The following is a 21109-nucleotide window of genomic DNA, read 5'->3' as shown; positions in this document are numbered from 1 at the left end:
AATAATTTAATTAACAAGTAATATACGTCCTAGTTTATGACAACCTGGTAACAAAAAAATTGTTGAAAAAATCATTGGATAACGGAAAAACAAATATATATATTTTTTTTTATCTAATCTAATTGAAATATTCTACTTTGGATCAAAATATAAACTAACAAACACACCAGCCAACATCAGCATTTTTGAGGCTAGTGTGTGACTACGATAGAATGCACAACTCCATTGTTTTAGGAGTTCTTTACAGATCTTGAGAACCTCAATATTTTATTTGCAATAGAAAACACATCAATGTTTAAAGTGAAATATTTTGCAATTTCATGAAAAAATATTAGCTCATTTTGGATTGGATGTCAACAAGAAGTCTCAAAAAGCTTGGTACGGGGTCATCTAAAGTAAAAGGTACTGAAAACAGCTGGATGTTGCAAGTTATTAAGGAATCTTTCAGAAGTGAAGACGGAGAGAGGCTCAGTAATCTACCAAAAAAAAAAACTGTCTACAAACTGATCTTATCTACAACTCCTCAACAGTACACAGTATCATCAAAAGATTCAGAGAATCTGGAGACATCTCTGCATGCAAAGAACACTGCCTAAAATCAATATTGACTAGCCATTATCTTCAGGCCCTCGGGCAGCACTGCATTAACAATGGGCAGTATTCTGTCATGAAAACCACTGCATTGGTGTGAACACGGTTCACTCTGCCATCTACAAATTCAGGCTGAAGCTTGATCATGCAAATAAGAGGCCATATCTGAGCATGATCCAGAAACACCACTGTCTTCAGTGGATCAAAGCGAATTTAAAATGGACTGAAGCAAAGTGGAAAGCTATTCTGTGGGCAAACTGAAATTTGAAATTAATTTTAAAAATCTTCAACCTCCAGAGTTAAGAGGAGAGGGACCATATGGTTTGTTATCAGCCTGCATCTATGGTATGTGAGTGAATCAGTGTCTATGGAAGCAACAGCTTGCTTATCTAGAAGAGCATCATCAATGGTGAAAGGTTTGTATACATTTTAAAGCAACTTATGCTCCCATCCAGATGTCTTTTTTAGGGAAGGACTTCCACATAAGATGGTGCTAAATGTATTCTACATTTATTACAACAGCATGGCTTCATAATAGATGAGTCCGGGTGCTGGACTGGCCTACCTGCATTAAAGAAAGAGAGATGAGGTGAAGATGTAGCAAGTGTTGCAGGAGGAATGTGGTAAAGATTGCAGGACAGTTGTTGCAGTTTGTCTTTAAATGTGTCGGGGTGAGTAGAACACAAGGACAGGTAGACTGAAAACCATTTAGAGACCGATGGTGACATTGAGCCAGCGGAAAGCATCATCATGTGTGAGCACAAGGCATTCATGCGCATGTTACAGATGGAGCACATAGACATTTGTGTTCCTTTTGGTGTGGTTGGAGATGGATACTAGCTCTAAAGTCATTAGCAGAGAAACAAGGCTTTAGCCGACAGACTGTGACTAGCCTTCCAAAGTTTGTCCTTGGGATGCAGAAAGACAGAGACAAAAGATAAAACACTCGAACTGCCGTCATTATACCATGAAAAACAATTTTTTTTCTTTCCCTCCCTCCAACCTTTTTTCTGCAGCATTCCCTGGATACAAAGAAAACATCTTGTAGCCACGCACACAGTTAGCGTTGGTATAAAACATTAACGGCCACAGTTGTACTAAAGGACAAATTCCTTCAGGGTCATGAACCTTAGGAGTGGACGATCATTTCCACTTTATCTTCAACAAATACCTGAACTTACACTACAGTGCGTGCGATTTAAAAAGGGATAAGTGAACTCTGCTCAGACCATTTGTAAAAATCAACTACACCATTACACCACCAATTTTGTAGTTAAGATTTTTCTCCTCCCTGCATTCCAGTTCACTTAATGCTTCTTGAATGCATGTTTATGCAGAAAGTAGGGTTTAAGGGTCTTTTTATGTAATCTAATGTGATGGTATCCTGGATGAGACACAAACCATCCCAGATCCCCTGCGTAACATATCATATGTTAAGCATCAAGCTACTCGTATCTCTTACAATTACATCCAGAGACCATCACTGATGACGGAAATTCTTTTCTCAACTATAAACTCACAATATTACTTAAGTAGGTTGTACTAGACGAGAGGTATGTTTCAAGATCTGAAGATAAAGATAAATAGTGACAATTCATTAAACTTTTTTGTCTTTTTTTCTGATTCTTTTCGTTTTTCAGTAAGAAAGTTCACCTGCTCCTATTAATGTCAGCATCTGGCATATATAGATCAACAAACTCATGCTGGCATCAGATATGAATTACATGAACAGACACGTATTTCAAAGTGAGGAGAGATTTATTGCTTGACACAAGATAAGGCTGTTCTTGTACTCCACTGAAGAGCTACAGGCATGACATTTTTTCTCCTGTCCGAGGGGCACTGATTAACACTCCTTTTTGTTCTTTACTCTTACTTTCACGTTGTAACTGTGCTTGGTGGTTTCACTAATGAATGCTGACCCGCTGTAGGGAAGCAATGGAGAAGCTTTTCCCACAGTGTGTGGGGCTCCAGCTGAAAAACATTTAGAATTCAAAACGCTGGGGTACTTTTCTGTAACCTTCCAAGCCATGTTGTGTGGGCTACAAGTTCACGATAACACTTCAAGCTGCGCTGCTGGCTGTACTCTGGTAATGTGGCAAACTAAACAAGGGCACTTGGACCTAATTACTGAGGAAATGGTTTCCCAGTATTAAGAAGTGAAGGACAGAAAAAAAGGAATAATCCCCCCTAATTCAGCCTTGAGATAAGGGTATCAGCTAAACAAAGAAGTCATAATAATGAGACAATTTCTCTGGGCAAATTCCCACTAATCTTCTCTGAATCCAATTATGCTCCATCATAAGAGTTTGAGATTTTTTTTAATGTTTTTTTATATCAGAGACAAAATTTACTCCCTCCTCCTCTTTCTCCTCATGTCCTCTGGCCACCTCATGGTCCCCCTGTTGCACTTTCCTCTGATTGGATCAGCCCACCCTCTGGCTGGACGGTGACCTTGCCTGCCATTGGTCAGCTTTGGGACGCAAGGTATGAAACCACCAGCAGAGCTTCATTAGGACTTGGATCAGAGCAACTTTTTTGTGTCAAACACACACACACACTGATTTTTCATAGAGCTTAGCAGAATTTAAACACTTAGGATTAGTTGAGACATGGAGGATTTTAAACCAAATAATTCTAAGCTTTACTGTGTGACATGATCCTTCTCTATTTTCCATTTTTGAAAGGAAGGAAAAGAGCGGGTGCCTGGATTAAAATCAATGAAGGATAGAACGACAAAAACAAATTGGAATAGCTATTATTTTTTTCAGAGCGGTGACATACTCACAACCTTTTTTTTTAATGAAGCTCAAGAGAATGAAGAAACAATATTTATAATGTTGATATATATAATACTGATATTATTTGATCAAGTTGCTGATAACTGATGTATAATAACATTTATGTGGACTTTTATACTTACTTGTTTGCGCCTCACTCCCATGTATTTGAGCCAGATGGTGGTTGTACTGTCAGATTTTGTGTCATCACTCTCAGGTGTGTTTGCTCTGCTTGGTTACTATGCATGTGCATGTTTGTGGGTTCACAGCTGTGTTTTGAGTACCAGGAAAGTGTTGGCAGTGGTTTGTAGCATGTGGAGGGGAGCCAGCTTGTGGGTTGTATGCTGTTTGGGCCAAGTAGCATCATGTGGTTTGCCACACCTTGTTGAATGTACACACATACTAACACTGCACTCACTCTCCATCAGTAACGCACACACAGGAGTCAGACTCATACACGTATTCACCAGCTCTTAATTCATATCATTACGCTGCTTTCATGAGTCAGGATAGCAGCCTACAAATGTGCTAATTGGAAGTCATGAAAGCAATCCAAAATGAATCAGGTTGTAAATGCATGTTTTCTTCTTCACAACGATGTGATTAAAGTCTGTAGTAGGTATAAAGAAAATAATTCCTACACGAAACTGATTCCAAGGTTTGAGAATTGTCCAGACATTGTTGTTGGATTTTCTAAATACATTTTATGAGTGCCACTTAGTTCAACCATGTTCAATATATGGCAAACATCTCTATGGCCAATATCTCCAAAACTTGGCAGCTCATGCTAATACAATCTAAACGAATAAATGGCATAACAGGAGACTGTCCTCTGCGCAAATACTATCCATCCCCATGAGGTGTTTGTTTATGCAAACCAAAATGATCCATGACTTGAAGAATATGTCACCTCATGCATGTGAATTGTGAAAATGGTGTCCATGAAGTTACTGGTAACTTTGTAAAAAGAATGTATTTAAGTCCTAATTAGGATATTTTCTAATTATAACCAAATTAAGTTTTTGGCTAATAATTGGCTAGTTATTGTGTTTACATGTTACCAATGCAACCAGCAAAATGGTGTCCATGAGGTGTCCACAAAACAATTGTTTTTACAATAATAATGTTTTTAACATTATTGTTAAAACTAACCAAGTAATTATCACCTAAACCTAACCAGGAAGTTGCATAATTGTTTTGATAAAGTTTTGTTGTGTTATTAACTGCACATAATTCAGAACTAGTTATCATATATATGAATAAATTACCTACTGACTGTTTTAGTTGGCCACAGGGCAGAGGGAAATATGTATTTGCTCTTTGGCTCCCCTCCCAAAAGTTTGGTATATTACTTAAATGTCAGTCACATGTTCCCAACAAAATGTTTTGCTCCCATCATAAAAAAATGTGCTGAGAAATTGCATGCCTTCAGAAGCTAGTTTTTACTGACTGTTTGATTTGATTGGCACTCCAAGGTGAATTGTACATAGCAGCTGTGTGTGGCTTTTCATGGTGTCTTGTTTCCTCTTGTGACTTTAATTTTCACAGTGTTCCCATGATTATATGAATCCCCATCTTTGATCTCCTTTCTTGTTGGAGGTTATGTTGGTTACCACCAGCGAATGGTTAAGGAACAGCAGAATTCAAAAGTTATTTTGCTGTGATAATTCAAGTGAATAGAACATGAACTGGTCTCCAGGAAGCTCACTGTTAAAGATAAACCTCTCTTTTAACATTTTAATCAAGTTTAGCATGTCATTTCTGTTTTGGAAAAATGGTAAAAGGAAATATCACCCTGCAAAAGTTCTGAAATTTGAGCTCACTGATCTCAAACCATAACTAACTTGTTAGGGCTTTGGTTTGTTCAAACATCATTAAGCGAGTCCACTTCATGCAAATTTAAAAACTTTTTAAATACTTTAACTCATAAAACCTTTTCCATCTATTATGCAGCCAAGGGCTCCTCTAAGCAGCTACACAGCGGTCCAAAAATAAAAATAATTGATGTCCACAAAGCAGAGGAAGGCCATAAGAAGATGGCAATGGATTTTTGAGAAGCCATTTCCTCACTTAATGACATTTGGAGAATGGAAATGACAGGTCCAACGAAGGTCAAGTTGATGTCTGGAAGTGCAATAAAAAGTTTCCGAGACAGCTGATTGTTGAATTGTTTGATTGACAAAGCACAATCTTGTTTCTATGGGAACATCTGCAAGACTCTGGAGTGGTGGTGTACTATTCTACTGTGCAGTGACTCCAGAATGAATATTACCCCCATGAATGAGTCACCATTTTCTGCTATTAAACAATAAATCCAATCAACCCAGGGAGGAAAATTATGTCTTGTTCTTTGACATATCTTAAAACCCACAATAGTAAACTTAAAGGTTATTCCAAGCCCCTCGCTGTCTACTTCCCTTAACATAATTTAAAATCTCTGGATAGAACTCAAATAAGCAGCTCATGTAAGATGGTCCAAGAATGTCTCAGAACCATAAGTATTTAACAGGAACAAGGAGGATGTTGCCAACTACTGACCAGGCTTTGTGTTATTCTCCTTTTTTGTTTCTTTGAAAGTATAAGATATGAATAAATGTAATCCAATCTAATGTTTGGAATTTTTAAACAAGGAGCCATCTTTAACCTTTTACTCAAATCCAATCATGTTTACTTGCTTAGCTATTTGCAGTTGGAGAAAATTTGATCAGAGGTTTGCAAACTTCTGCATGTCAATGAAAATAAACTGAACAACTGAGGGACTACATGGAAGTAAACCACTCACACACATACTTCTTAATAGCTTTTGGGTCAATGTCTGTCAGTCACTGTGATGATGGAGTCAAAACCTGCCAGTTACCAGGGTGATCCTGAAATGTCTATCACTGCTGTTTTCCCAGTCAAGGTGTGTTTACAGCCCCCTCACAGTCTCTGTGACCTTTAGCCTTCTGCGGCCTGTTGTTTTGAGGCTGACATAGGCCTATATACCTGTTTGCCTCCCTGTCTGGATTTGTATGTTGAGTTTCTGGCAGACTGGCAGATTCAGGTGCTCAAATAACCTCATTTCTGTAATCACTAGTTTTGGGTCAATGCAACCAAACAGTCTCTTAAAAAGAAACAGTATACACTGCAGTCAGTGTGACTTCACAGCCACATCAAATGAAATATGACAAATAGTTTTAAAACTACCTAACCTACTTGTGGCTAATGTTACATGTGTCAACACGACAGATTTATGATTGAATTTGTCATTGTGTGTATATCTTACATGTGCATGTTTGAGGGCGTGGATGTGTGTGTGTTCCATAGTTAAACAATGATTGTCTTACACACAAGCTATAACTACATTCCCTCTGCAAGAACAGCAAAGATTGTAATTGCAATTGTAGCAGAGGGTTTGGCTTATACACAGTTCACACAGGTACATTGTATGAGTGGAAGGTTAATGTTTGTGCTTTCCTTTCTACTTTTTACACATGTGTATATCGTGTGTCTGGGCAGTGGGTCATGCAGTCTATATTCTGTGTGTACTTCACATGCTGTGTTTAAAGACTGAATATGAAACCATATCCTCAGGGTGTTGAGGCAGGCTTGTGCAGATCTGTCTTTACTGCTTGCTCATCTCTCTGGCCCCTGACCCTCAACCTTTGACCTTTAATCCCTCACAATATACACTGACAGCCAAACAGGTTAACCTTCGGGACTAAAGGTTTGTTAAAACTGTCTTCCTATTTTACATCAAAACAAAGACATTGTATACTTAGTGAAATTAGGGTCTTAAAACTTTTTTTTCTCCCAATTCTTTACACCCTCACTCATTCCATCCATCTCTACATCTTGACAACCCCCCCCGACTCTCGCAACTCCTTCGTTGTTGAGTTTCGAAAGTGGTGCCTTAGGCAAAATGAGGTTAGAGGTAACCACAGCCTCTTCCTTCCCCCTTCTCCTCTTCCTGTTGGCCAAAACAGGTCTCTACCTGTCCAGGTTAGCCAACACCTGTGTCACTTGTCACTGTCTGTTGTACCCTATAGAAACCAGGAATGGTATAAAAGCAAGAAAGCTGCACATTTATAAACATTAATAAAGGAATATTCTTAAAGGCACACATTTTCAACATGTTTACAACAGCTTTTTGAGGGTTATGGTTTTTCTAGTGCAAAAACACAAACAAATTCGTTAGCAGTTGTTTAAAAGGAAAAAACAAGTCTTGTCAATCATTCAAATGTCTTAATGTGCAAGGTCGAAGACAACAACACAAACCTCGGCCAAATCAAAAGGTTTTCCAGCTAACTGATCATGTTAAGTAATTTAAGGCCACACTAAGGTTAGGACATGCTTCCTAATCTTAGTGTGGGCAAAACTACAGCATGTAGCAAACTTATACCACACTTTGCATCAGCAGGCTCTTTATTTCCATAACTGACATGGTGAACAACAATTAGATGACATTTATTATGAATCCTTTATCCATCTGGCCCTTATCTAAACAAATGTTTCTCAACTACATCAAACTTCCTGAAACAGCTTAAATACACATACTCTACACAGTCATCTTCCTAAAGGGGAAGGCTCATCTGGTAGGGCAAGAGTTTTTTTTTCTGTATCAAACCAACAACAAGAAGCAGCGTAGATGAGAGGCACCTTGCTGGGTCCCCTTTGCGTTGCCAGCATCTGCACAAACAAAATAGCACTTGAACGCACCGCAAAGACTATTTTTTTTCTCTTGAGTCATGATTATCAGTTGGTCTTTTGTTTCTTCACTTCACACTAATGCGTTGCTATGAAAATGGAGACAAGAAATCAGAAGAAATTGTGTGAGACATGTTAAGTTGAACAATGAACGGCCAATAGGACTCAGCTTCCTCACAAATGCATTCCAGCTGTGGAATTGGCTGAAAAAAAGACGTTGACGTTTGACAACGGTGACGGGGCACACACAGCAAAAATACAAGAGACGGACGTTCACCAGTACTCCACACGTGTCCAGTAGCCAGTTCTTGGATTGGTATACAGGGCATTTGTGTTTGATATTTTTGCATTGAAAATATTTAGATTGGAAAGGATTTAAACTAAACACAAAATTCAATAAATTTATGATTAAACTGCAATCCATTTACATTAATACTGTTAATCACCTGACTGCTCTGATTTGTAAAAACTTTCATTTGTGTGAAACACAGTAAAAGAGAACAGATTTTAGGTAAATGTGACAAAGCAGATTACACTTATTTTCATTACTGGCAAATTTTCTTGCCTTTGATTGCAAATATCAACATTGTTTTAATGATACATCTACTGTATTAACAAGTAGTTATGTAATTCTATCCTCTGTCATACTGTTTACACAGTCTTTGTATTTCTACACTGATTCCATTAAGTTATTACATTGCAAGACTAGGGGCCAACTTACTCCCCTCTGCTTTTGAAATCCGAGAACATTTTGTAACCTCTTATAAAGATTTTCACATACAGGTTTCTTTAATTCATCAGTGATTGGCAGCTGGCCTCAAAATAGTGTAAAGTAATCCACTTTCTGTCATGCTGTGTGTGTGGGGCCATTCTCTGGTATAAAGTTTCGAGGTCTTTTGCCTCAACAACAGTCGCTGAAAATTTGTTTGAGATTTGACACGTGGCTTAAATAATGGGGAAATAGATATTTGGTCTACTAAATCAACATGTGTCTTTGTTGCTTTCCCTGGTTCTTTTGTCTGGAGGCACTTTTAATACATGCTCAGACTAAGTAACAAAGACAAAGCGATTTGTGTTTGGAAAAACTTTTCTTGTGAATGTGCAAATGTCTTACAATATTAAAATAAAGCTGTGCATCTGTGTGTGTGTGTCTGTGGGTGTGTATGTATGTATGTATACATTTTTGAAAAAATACCAAAACACTCGACCTCTTGAGGGCGATACCCCCGTTTTCAAACTCGAGTCCTCTACCAGAGGCTTGGGAGCTTGATGGTTCCATGCAGTACCTTAGCTGTTACTAGAACTGCGCTCTTCTGGAGAAAGGTCTCTGATGTTGTTCCCGGGATCTAACATGTATATTAAAACTGACAGACAAAAATGGGAATTTATCTGTATCTTTGAAAACATTCTACGGCAGTCTGAAAGAATTCCTTAGATGTGACTTACTATGTAATCTGTTCTTTTTATATCACTGCAGTCAGTAATGGCTTAAAATTTTTCAACTGCAATACTAAATGCTCTCTTTTCATTTATTCTTCCGGCTTAAAACCAGAAACGATACATCTTTAACAAAGCAGGTCATAGTTTTGTCTGTTTTCTAAGAATCTGCAAGCTTAGACGAACAGTTGCTCAGTGAATGCACGTGAGCTGCATCCCTGTTGTCAGTTATGCCCACCCTCTCCATCACAGTGTCCCGTCAGTAGTGAGAGGTTTATGGAGCCTCATGGCTCAGGCCAGCAGCATGAGAAAGATCTGAGTAACATCATGGAAAAAAATGGGGAGGGGCCCAAGAGTTCACATGTAGAAGTACAGATATGCTCATACATGCTTAAACATATGCACATGCTGTATTCTGTAGAAATACTCAAACATATGCTCACATTTATGTGTTGGAGCATTCTTTGTCATGTAAAACCTCTACTGTGCCAGCTTCAAGAGTATGTTTTGATGAACTACCATAGAACCTGCTTTTAAGCAGCAAGATATTTTATAATGAGACTTTCAATTTTTTTGTGTTTACATTGGCATTCCTCTCTTTAATTTTTCATTGCAAATCCTCACTTGTCTATTCAAGCTTCTTCCTCCTACTTTACTTATTGACCTACTGTCTGTCTATCATTCTTTGTCCTCCTCTGCCTCCATCCTTCTCATTTTTTTCCTCATAGTTTCCATTTCTAGTTTATTGACCAGTAATAAGTGTGTGCAATGTGAAGCGGTGCTCGGCTGAACTGCCTCAGGGTAGAAAGTAGACAAAAGCAGTAAGGTGGGCGCAGAGGCTGGAGAGTTAAGGTAAGAGCAGGAAAATAACAATTTCAGTGACATAGTTTAGATAACAGTGTGCAGGATTTTGAAGGAGAGAGTTTACAAATCAACTTTTAAAATCATATACATTAAAAAATAATCTAAATATTCTCGCTGTGTATAGCATATATTTAAGAACAGGTTTTTAAATACCTGAACAGAGTTTTTTCTCAAGACATTATTCTTTTTTTCCCACTGTCCAAAACCAGTGTTTGCATGTGAACAATAGGCCAACATGTGGGCACGAAATCTTGTAAAAGGATATTTTGATGCTGAATATTTTGAATGACATGATTATAGGGAAAGTTTTATTGCAAGCCATGATGTTTTCCAAACAAAGACACTAACTATATTTACACGACTATTCCACATGATGATTTCACATTTTGCCATGAGACTTGAGACATGAGAATTGATGCTACTGACTGCTTTCTATTCTCGATAAATCCTTAAATATTTGGCAGCAGTAACAGATAGAAACTCTTTTCTTGAGGTACTAAGTAGTATCATGTGTTAAACAAAGACCCAAATCTCCTTTAAAACACTCGCTAAGTCTCATCTGTTCTGATATGTAAAGAGTTGCAATAGTGGTGAGGAGACAAAACGGTGGATTATGCACTGGACATTTATTTTAATTGTGGACTGACAGTAAAATAGATGTACATTAGCTAACATTTGTTTTAGTGTTGCCTTTAAAAATCTAGCAAATTAATAAAAAATGTATGACTTAAAGTATTTAACACTGCTTTTCTTGGAGATGCCACAGATTTAGAATCAAGATGGCTCTTTTCTTAGGCTGTATCTTGTCAAGTGAGCAAGCTGCTCTGTACAGAACACTGTCAGTGTTGTCCAATCATAGAGAGGAGAACAATTTCACTAGAATCTTGATGCAAAGTGTTTTATGACACTTATTTAGGCCTGGCCACTTCATACAGACTAAGCACTATGGTCTGTGCATATTTCAGACCTGAACGCTGAGTCTGCGGAAGAGCCTGACCTATATTCAAACTCATAAGGAGTTTCTAAACCAATTTCCCACTGTGGATGTGGTTTTTGCTTACGTAGGATATAATTCAAAATCATGACATTTAAATGATCAACTTTTCTTTACAAAAACACTTTTCCTAGACCACTGCTATGCTATTGACCGCTGCAGCACCATTTCATCTCCCCGTCTCACACAGGCTGTTTTGTTGCACTAACAACACAAGCACCTTAATGAAAAGAAAGAGTAACTACGGCGATATTTTCAAGATGTGAGAGTGAAGTGTAAAATTTAAATTAAAAAGATTTTGATTCCAAGATGCTTGAATATGATTATCTAAGTTTCTGTTTTTTTTACAAGATTAAAAAGATTAAAGATTAAAATAAAATAAAAAACAGATAAACGGGTGAGATAAGGCAGACGATGAGTAATTATGCGACCAATGTTTTTGTGAAGAGATCTGAAAAAAACCTGAGACTTGTGCCTAAATGAGGATAGCAAACTATGACCTGGTATTAACCAGCTGGGCTCCATCAGATCTCAATGGTTGGGAGGTCACCTACTGTACCAAGTTGATATGCTATGTGACTATTGCACTGGTTTAATTTTGTACCAACTGCTAAAGCTGCGCAGTTCATTTGTGCAAGAGCTTTTTTATCTTCAAGTGAGTAATCAAGGTGCAGTTATTTTTGGTTATCATGAGCTGATAGTGAAAAGAATATCTATGATATTGTTTTGGTTTCAAAAGAAACTACAGAAATATCAACACAAATAGAAGCCATAAAACCACACTAATAACGCTGTGATGTTATCTAGTTTTTATTTTTGACTAACAGGCATGAATGCAAGCAGGTGTAGGGACTGCTCAGCTATAGTTTCTTTCCTAATCGGACATATTGTGAGTCTTTTACGGTTCACTGCTCTCACATAGTCAGCGGGTTGTGCATACACCAAGAATGGGAGAAATTTCTTTTCACAAACTATGAGAAATGCTGTTTGTTTAGAAGGGAAGCGAAGCCGTGCAGAACGGCAGACTGAATAGTGATCCAGAAAAGAGAGAGCAGAGAGGTGAAAGCCCCGACAAGAGAGGGGAAACAATGTGTGATAAAGGAGCAGCAGGAGATGTGCTTTAGGGGTGAGAGCAGGAACTCGGGGTCAAACCTCCCCCAAGGAGCGCCACGACAGGAGCATGTGGAAGGCAGAGGGTTAGAGACCACACATAGATCCTGACAAATCGCATATTTGAAATTGCTTCCAATTGGAAAATTGGATGAGTTGGTTGGCCATTTGACTCTCCTGGAATGTGATATTTTCATTTCTGAGGCTGCCTAAGTGGGAAGATAATTCAAAGACTTCACCAGTACAATTTAGCCTACAGTTAAGGGGATCTAAGGTCAGAATAGCCTCTGTAGTGACAGTCCAATTAACCTTCTCTGTTCTTTCTTTTCTCTCGCAGGTCTTCTCTGTATGGAAGGGACTCATTATTTAAAGCTTAGAATGCCTAAAAATTTGCTCTAAAAAAGCCTGCATCCATATCTGTGGCAGTTATCAATGTCTATCTATCATAGGGGTGTTACATATACTGGATGTGATAATGAATGTGATATTAAACTAAAGAAACATTGATACTGTGGTGATTACACACATAATATTGGGATTTGATCTCAGCTAGTACATTCAAAACATTGTTGAATGCAAATTGTTTTTGTACAATTTTTAGTTCCTGAGTAATTTGCATCCCAGTTTAAGAAAGAGACAAAGAAACAAACAGATGAATTATTCCTACTGCAGCATTTTCTTTTCAAGTCCTTTACTGATATCCTGATTATATTGTTATTGTGAATGCCATGACAGATATGATCAGACCTTTTTTAAAAAATGAGATCTGATAATTGGATGTTTTAGGAGGTCAATCAACTCTCACCTTCAGTGTTTATTTTGCACAAACATGCTGGTTTTGGGAAGGTTAAATGTAATGCAGGTATTTTCAGTTTGTAGAAATTTAGCTTAATTAATGAGTTTTATTTTAAATGGTCAGTCTGAGGAATCAACCAAGAATTCTACAAAATGTTTCCAGTACAGGAAAATGTAATTTGGACAATAGTTAGAAAGAATTAGAAAAATATGGCATGACTGATGGAGAAGAACAATCAAGGTAATTATCTGTCAAGATCGATGCAGTCATTAGCAGATTGTTTTGTCCTTGAAGATGACACACCATTTTAGTTTTTTCTTTGCCTCAGACACAACAACATACGGCTGGTTCGGGGGCTACGTTTTTACACCTGCGCAGGTTGTTTCCATCACTCTGCAATGGGCAGTTAACCATGAATGGACTTCACTGAATGGACATGTGCTTTATACACAATCTGCTCATGCCTTTGTCTCTGTCCTGGTGCTTTCACAGTAGTGATGTGAAGACAGATATTAATAATGTCTGTTCTTCAACAGAGGTTGTCTTCACTGTCTCATGTCAACAAATGTAAAAAAAATAAGAATTTATTTTTATTTCCAATCAGTTTACTGGAAACATCTTTACAAATCTGTTTGGCAGTTTCAAAAGTAATTGCTCAGTAACTAATGAACAGTTCAGTTTTCAAATGGCAGTAACATCGCTGTAAAAACAGACTTAAACTTAAGAATTTATAAAATGAAACTCATATGTACTAATTGAATATGATCATTCATTTATTTCTGCTCTACATTCACTGTAAACATAGCTTTGGCCTTGGATGTTGAAGAGGTAAAAGTACACAAATGTACATCAGTGATGGGGCAGCAGGCTGTAAGCTAAGTGATGGAATTAAATGAAGAAAAGAAATGAAAATAACTTCCAAGGATGCTAATCTGTGCAGCTTGTGGAGAGATTGTTGCAAGCGTTCATGGTGGGGTCAGAGGTGTCATGAACAAGTAATCTTGAAGAGAATGAAGGAAAATGAAAAATGTAAAGTGCGAAATAGACTGAGAATACAATGAGGAAGTCAACCACATGGTACAAGCTGACAAAAGGATTAAGGGTTTAAAAGTTCCTATAAAAAGGAACATGAATGTGCGCGCAAACACTGATGTCTAGACGAAATAATTTATTTGTGAGAATGCTTGTTTGCCTGAATGTCAGATCTACCAAAGGTCACCATTCAGTTCCATAGATGTATGCATGAGCGAATTCCCTTAGCATGAAATATTAAATAATCATCTACACAATTCTGTCTGCATGCATTAGCAGACTCAGGCATGTATGCAAATTCCTGCTATCACAGAGCAAATAATTTAAATTATTTTTTAATGTCAAGACATTAAATTGGTTAGTCATAAAAAGAGCCTTGAATGAAAACCACATGTCCATCAGTTCATGCAAATTAGACACTGCGTCTCATTTTGGATACTTAGAACACTGCCATGAGCGTTCATGCATACAGTCAAACTACTTGTGTAGTTTATGAAGAGGGGTCTTGAAGATACTCCTGTGCCATTCTGTGCCACAACATGCAGCTTCCATCTACAGCAACTTGTCAGAAATGTAATGTGGGCAGGTAGCAGCTCCATGATGACCAAGCTGCAAAAAACTTGACGACTATTAACAACAGGTTCACTCCAAACAGATGACTCATTGTCCTTAACAACAGTGTTCCATCTCTTTGTTGTTAGAGTAATTTAGGGAAGGGGAGGGTTGTAAATCCACCTAATTCTAAATGTTTTGGACAGGTTTAATTTAGAAACTATGTGTGGTGTATCTGTATAGTGTCATTGTGTTAACCTGGAGTCTCAATCACAACATTGGTGAGGTGTATACGGCAGGCTGTGTAACTTCCTAATTTACTTAATGAGATTCAGCTGCTGAGGTGTCAGAGGATGCCAGTTCCAGTGAGATGATCAAGGGAAAACCACTGAGCTCCAAAAGATGACTTATGAACTTTGTGGAAAACTAATTTGGCTTATTTTTTGAGAATTCTATCTTCTTAACTTAAAACCTGAACTACAGATCTGCTAGCATCAATGGGAGACCATGGATAGTGCTGACGACTTGGACGATGAGGGGACGCTACAGGGCTAAAGCTGCCAGAGTTATGGCTTTGCAGGTTAGCTGACCATACTATAGTTTCTCTGTTCTAAACCAGTCCTAAAACAGGACTGTGGGTGTGGCTCCTCTTTCTCTTGGTGTCTTCAAGTTCTTTTCCTCAATGGGAGCAACTGAGGTGCAGGGAAGAAGCCATGTGATTGCTCTCTGAACTGCCTCTCACCCAGACTCCATGCAAATGTCTGTAGGAGCAGGTATAAAATTGAATTATAAATCCTAGAGCCATCAGTTGTTTGTCAAACTGTTTAGTTTGTTATAAATGGTACACGTGTTTATGGCAAAAACTTTGTCAAAATCTTAAGCAAGTCTTTTTCATGCTACTTTGTTCCTCGGTGAAATGAAAGGGGGGAGTGGAAATTTACAGTAAGAAATTTTTTTTTTTTTGCCATTACTGTTAATGAATGGAGCAGACACACATCTGCTTTAGCCATGGGAGGGAGTGTGAGATTTCAGAGCAGGTTAACTGTGAAAACACAGAGATGCCACCATATGTTGGGTAATGAGGAATGCAGAGAAAATGTGAAAGCTGGAAAGCACCTCTGACATTAAAGAAAATTTAAATATCGCTCATATGGAGAGAGAGAAGTGGATTAAAAAAAAACTATCTTCAAGTCTATTTTATGAGTTACAGCTGAAGCATAGAGAAGAACATGGCAACAGTGCACAGTGCAAAAAGAGTGGTAAAATGTCAAAACAACGTCACAGAGTGAATTATGAGGGTAAGTAACACTTTCACATCCACTTTCTATGCAGAAAATAAAAGGTTTGGCTACAGATGATGCCCAGGTGCTGCAAACTGGCCCAGTGGAAGAAAAAACAAGTGGAGAGCAGAGGGCAGTAGTGAAGTCATGTCTGTATTTTTTTTGTATTTTTACTGATTTTAACTGGTTAACTATGAAAACGATGGGATGAATTAAGTCAGATTCAGAAACACAAACACAATATATACAGGGCAAGTCAACGGAGGGAAGGAAGGTGGAGGCAGGACCGTGTATAGAGGGTACAAAAGTAAAATTAGGATGATTCATTCTCCAGTTGTTAGTACTTCCCAGTAAGCAGGGTTCTGGAAAAATTTTACTCAAGCTTCATGACAGATATTTAGTTGACTGAAAGTTAAGACATTAGATGACAGAGTTCACAGGAGTTCAGAGACTGGCAAGCATGTGGAATAAATCACTTTACAAATGACTGACCTCTATTGAACAATTCAGTTCAAAACTCTGTCCAGATGCTACCATTTCTCTGATGTGTTTGGTTTGAAAGTCTTAACAACAAAAACCCAGTGAGCCAACATTTAGATTCGTAGCACGATATACCCACAGCTAGACTGTTGTGGTCCCCATGCCTGGTGTCTTAAATAAGTGCCATCTGGATTCATCTTCGTGGAGTAAAAGACAAAACAAGAGGAAAGGACACGGAAATCCATGTTGAAAATAACTATGTAAGACGAGCATAAAGTTGAATACACTTCGGGTTTGGTCCTAAATATGCAGAACAGTGAGCAACATTTTAGAAGTAATGAAAAATAAGCACATACCAGACTGACAGAAACATGGCTTTTGTGTTAGGGCTGGGCTCTCCTCCCATTTAGGCCGAACTGATGGTGTAAGAAAGACAAGGGCAGGGCATCCTTCTTCTCTCTACAACATCCTTATAATAATTCTGAGGCTGCTGAGATAATGGAGGCCACCGCAATGCCATGAGGATCAACGATCCTCAGAGTAGAAAGAAAAAATCCAAGCGGTCAGCATGACTAAGAATCAGTTAGGTTTTGTTAAAGCTGCTGACTGGACAAATTCTTGATCTCCACTTAGTGGAGCGTGTAACACCATCATACTGCAACAGATTAGGGTGAAAGTTGGGGTCATCATGTATTTTTGAACAGATCAGTGTTTGTATACTGTACATTTGTCAATGTCAGACTTGTATGTGAAGAGGAATGATTTCTTCTATCTGTAGTTTCAGAGCACATTACAGTTTTGTTAAAAAAATATTTGTTGTGTAAAGTCTATAAGACTTGAATGTATTTAAATTTCCATGGGAAAATTGCTTGTGCATAGCTGTCTTATTCTCTTAAAATCTCATGTAAAGAGTCTGAGTTTAATATTATTCAGAAAGTCTAAATACTGATATTATCCATAGCTGTAAGTTACTGTAGTCATTTTCTTTCCACTGCTGGTTAAAATGTGGTGAAAGAGAGTGAGACAGAGGCTGCTGAGTGTGTAGTTTCCAGAGAAGAGCAGCATGACACACATCATGGAATATACAGGCAAAAACAAAGAGGCCACCCGGATGGGAAGAGACCAGAAAAAGATCCGGTCAGGTGAAACTGAGAGGTAAAGGTTAGTGAAAGGTTGCTGACAGTGAAATTTCTCCTGCGCAGGACAGGCTAAACATAGCACCGTGACAACAATGTGACACAGTGGGCATGGACAAGGGCTTCCAGCTTCCATTACAGTTTTGTGGCATTGCGGTGCCCAGGGAGTTCAGGTAGCACAGAACACAATGAAGAAGGCCACCGTGAAGGGCAGCTGAATGAGTGAAAAGACTGGAAGGTTCAGTTTGATATTGTTCAGTTATGAAAGTCATCCAGAGTAAAATGAAAATATTCATATGGTGCCATGGATATGGAAAATGGTAGAAGATCAGCATCAGCAATGTTGGTGCAGCCAGATGCAACCTTTACTCTGTATTTGGTTAGTAAGTCTTAACAGCAATAATTATGTAAGCCAGAATTTAAATTCACAGCACAATTTACCCATAATTAGTCAATTGTGGCACACAACATTGGTGAAGCTACAACTTGTTTTTGTGAGATATAACACTCACAAGGTGAAGATTTTTCACAACCAAACTAAACGCAACTCTCCTGAACACCCAGACCTCTAATAGAGAAACGGAAGGTAAAAGCTACCAGGTATTAACAGGTGAGTTCAGGTGAAGGTGAAGGGCAGCAAACCATACCACCTGAAACACCTGAGACAGAAACCCTGCACTGGTATGATCAGAATATGTTTGCAGGGCTTTTCACAGAAAACAGATTATTCAAATAATCTTTATCTGAAGTAAAAATATTCTAAATCTAAAGTTTAATTAATATTGATCAGGAAAATCGTGCTTTCAGCATCTCCTACACGACCACAGTATATGATACATGACCTTAGTAGCAGTAGCAGCTACAAAACAAGACATTTTGGATTGTATTCTTCTCTTTGTAAGTTTGTTTTTAATCTGATAGAACTCATAATTCAGTGAAGGAAAAGAGAAGAGATGCAAGTGTGCACAAACATGAGGGGCGTAGCGAGTGCAAATTAAATAGGAAATATAAGGCACACTGATTTTTATTGTGTTCTTTCAATCAGCCACATGAACAAAAACACCCCTTTAGAGGCTTGATTCCAATTGGTCATGAAGGAACCATGGGCATCAGTTATACTGACTTAACTGGCTGCTATTTGTCACAGTTCATTGGCAAGGATGAGTGGTCTCATGCTTTAAAATTTCAGCCACATGGCACAGTGCTGGTAGTTTTAGAGCCAAGCTCTGTGTGTTAATTGTACCTGTCTGAATATTTGCCTGGAAATTTAATGCAGAACTTGTGAATATTTTATTGTTTTTAAATTCAATCTTAATTAATGCTTTCAAGTATGCTGCGTGTCAGTGTTTGATTTGTAATCGCAGGAGGGTTAGAATGGAAAGTGAACTTAAGGAAAGCATTAAGGGAGGAGGGAAAAAAACGGTTCAACAGTGAAAGAGGTTACAAAAATTAGAAATGACTGGAATGCGATGCTAATATTTGCACAGATGATGGAGGAGGGGGGGACTGTAGGAGTGAGGAATAATCGGATCAGAAGGTCATAAGGGTTTATTATGATTTGGGATCTGCAAACATTTTCACCTGCTCGGCACTGAAGAGGAAGGGATACAGGGACTGAAGATGAGCTGCATGAATTTTTATTATGACGTAGTAGGGCATGAAGGTGGGTTTAACACCAACAAGTCCTTCAATCAATACAACAGTATAGGTAATTTGCATATTTCCGTGAAACCAGGCTGACATCACAGGAGGCACAGGGAACGTACCCTGATACAACATCAGGGTACATATTTATTTCCAAGTAAGTTTAGTGGTATCCACAACTTGTTTATTTACATGTAAATATGAATTAAATTATATATCAATCTGGGTCAGGGTTGATATGAGCACTATGAACCTTTTTATAACTTGTAAATTGTAGAAAACCAAACCAAATATGTTACTGTTAAATTTGTCTGTCTCTTCCAAACATCATGAAATGAGCATGATTTCTGGAAAACAATTTTTGTTGTGCAGGAATGCACCTTTTTAAAGGTTTGTTACTACGAATACTACGAAAAGCATCTGACTGAAACATATAGAGGAGTAATGCCAGTTGTCAGGGTGACGGCAGCGTTGATTCTGTTAAAATGCTGAAGAAATTGATTTGTATTCATGTTTTCAAGCCAACTAATCGAGTTGTTCTTTTGCCTAAACCAATCTAGATGGTGTCTGAAATTAAAAGTTAAAAATAAATGTGAAAATAAAGAAATGGCTCTGCTGTTCAAATAATCTAAGAAGCATCTATTTATATAAAGTCTTACATTGTTTTCTGTTTCACTCGGATCTCTGTAGCCAAAACTTAAATGTTTGAGTCTATATACCTCCTTAATTGAGTGACAGAATTAGTTGTTGTTCTCTTCTTGTTCTCTTCTTGTTCTCCACCAGAAACATGGTAAATTAATTAATATACCACCAATATGTTGTTATCAAAAGGGAATCATAGCCTTTTCTGCTCAAAAACTCTCACATCTCCTTACTTTCTATGGCTTGTTTTATACTTCCTGTCCTGTGTTGATAATTTTTGTGAGCTGTTATGATGACATGATGAACTTACCACGTTGAGGTTTTATAAAAAAAAAAAAAAAAGCCTTAGTGTGGCTTTGTTTGGAAGTCTGGCCTTTTGGTTAGCGCTCATTAAAACCACTGGCTGCCACGCAGGCTCAGACCAGAGGTGTTGATGTTCTGGTTAGGCCTGGATCAAATTTTCATGCCTGTCAAACTCCAAAAGGAAATGGTTGTTATGGGGTCTTTTAAGCAGTTACAAATCTGTCATCTGGAATTACATTTTAGAATTAAAAGCTGCTTTCACCTTTATGTGGTGAGCATAATGTAACACATGTGCACAAGGACACACGTGTCTTTCACTCAAACAGGCTGCAGGAAACAAAAAAACATTTTATAGGGATTACAGAGGTGAAGGGATATAAATTGGAAAGTAAAAGGAGCGTAAAATGAGCAACAGTTTTAGCCAAAACAGGACACTTTGGAGTTCTTTCAATGAAGCATTGTTTCCTGCATTTGCTGAGGTCATTTGGTGGAAATGGCTGTCTCATGGGTCACAAGGTTTTTGGGTGGCACTGACTAATAACTGGTTCAAACATCATGTTCAGTCTTTCTTTAAAATGCTCTGTCTTGATTGTTTGTTGGATGTTTATGGGAATTTTCAAAGTCACGTTATCAACACTGAGGTGAAAAGACAGCCTGTGGCCTCCCACCTCATGAGACTGGAATTAGTTTCGAAGCTTTAGTCATCATGTTTACACAGTCATCATGTTTGCAACAACAAACTGTGCTGTCCAAAATGACAGGTTACAGGTGATTACATCCTG

The sequence above is a fragment of the Leuresthes tenuis genome, unplaced genomic scaffold, assembly GCF_036924035.1.
Source record: "Leuresthes tenuis unplaced genomic scaffold, fLeuTen1.0.hap1 SCAF_16, whole genome shotgun sequence".
NCBI classification, from domain to species: Eukaryota; Metazoa; Chordata; class Actinopteri; order Atheriniformes; family Atherinopsidae; genus Leuresthes; species Leuresthes tenuis.
This window is presented reverse-complemented; position numbering follows the sequence as displayed.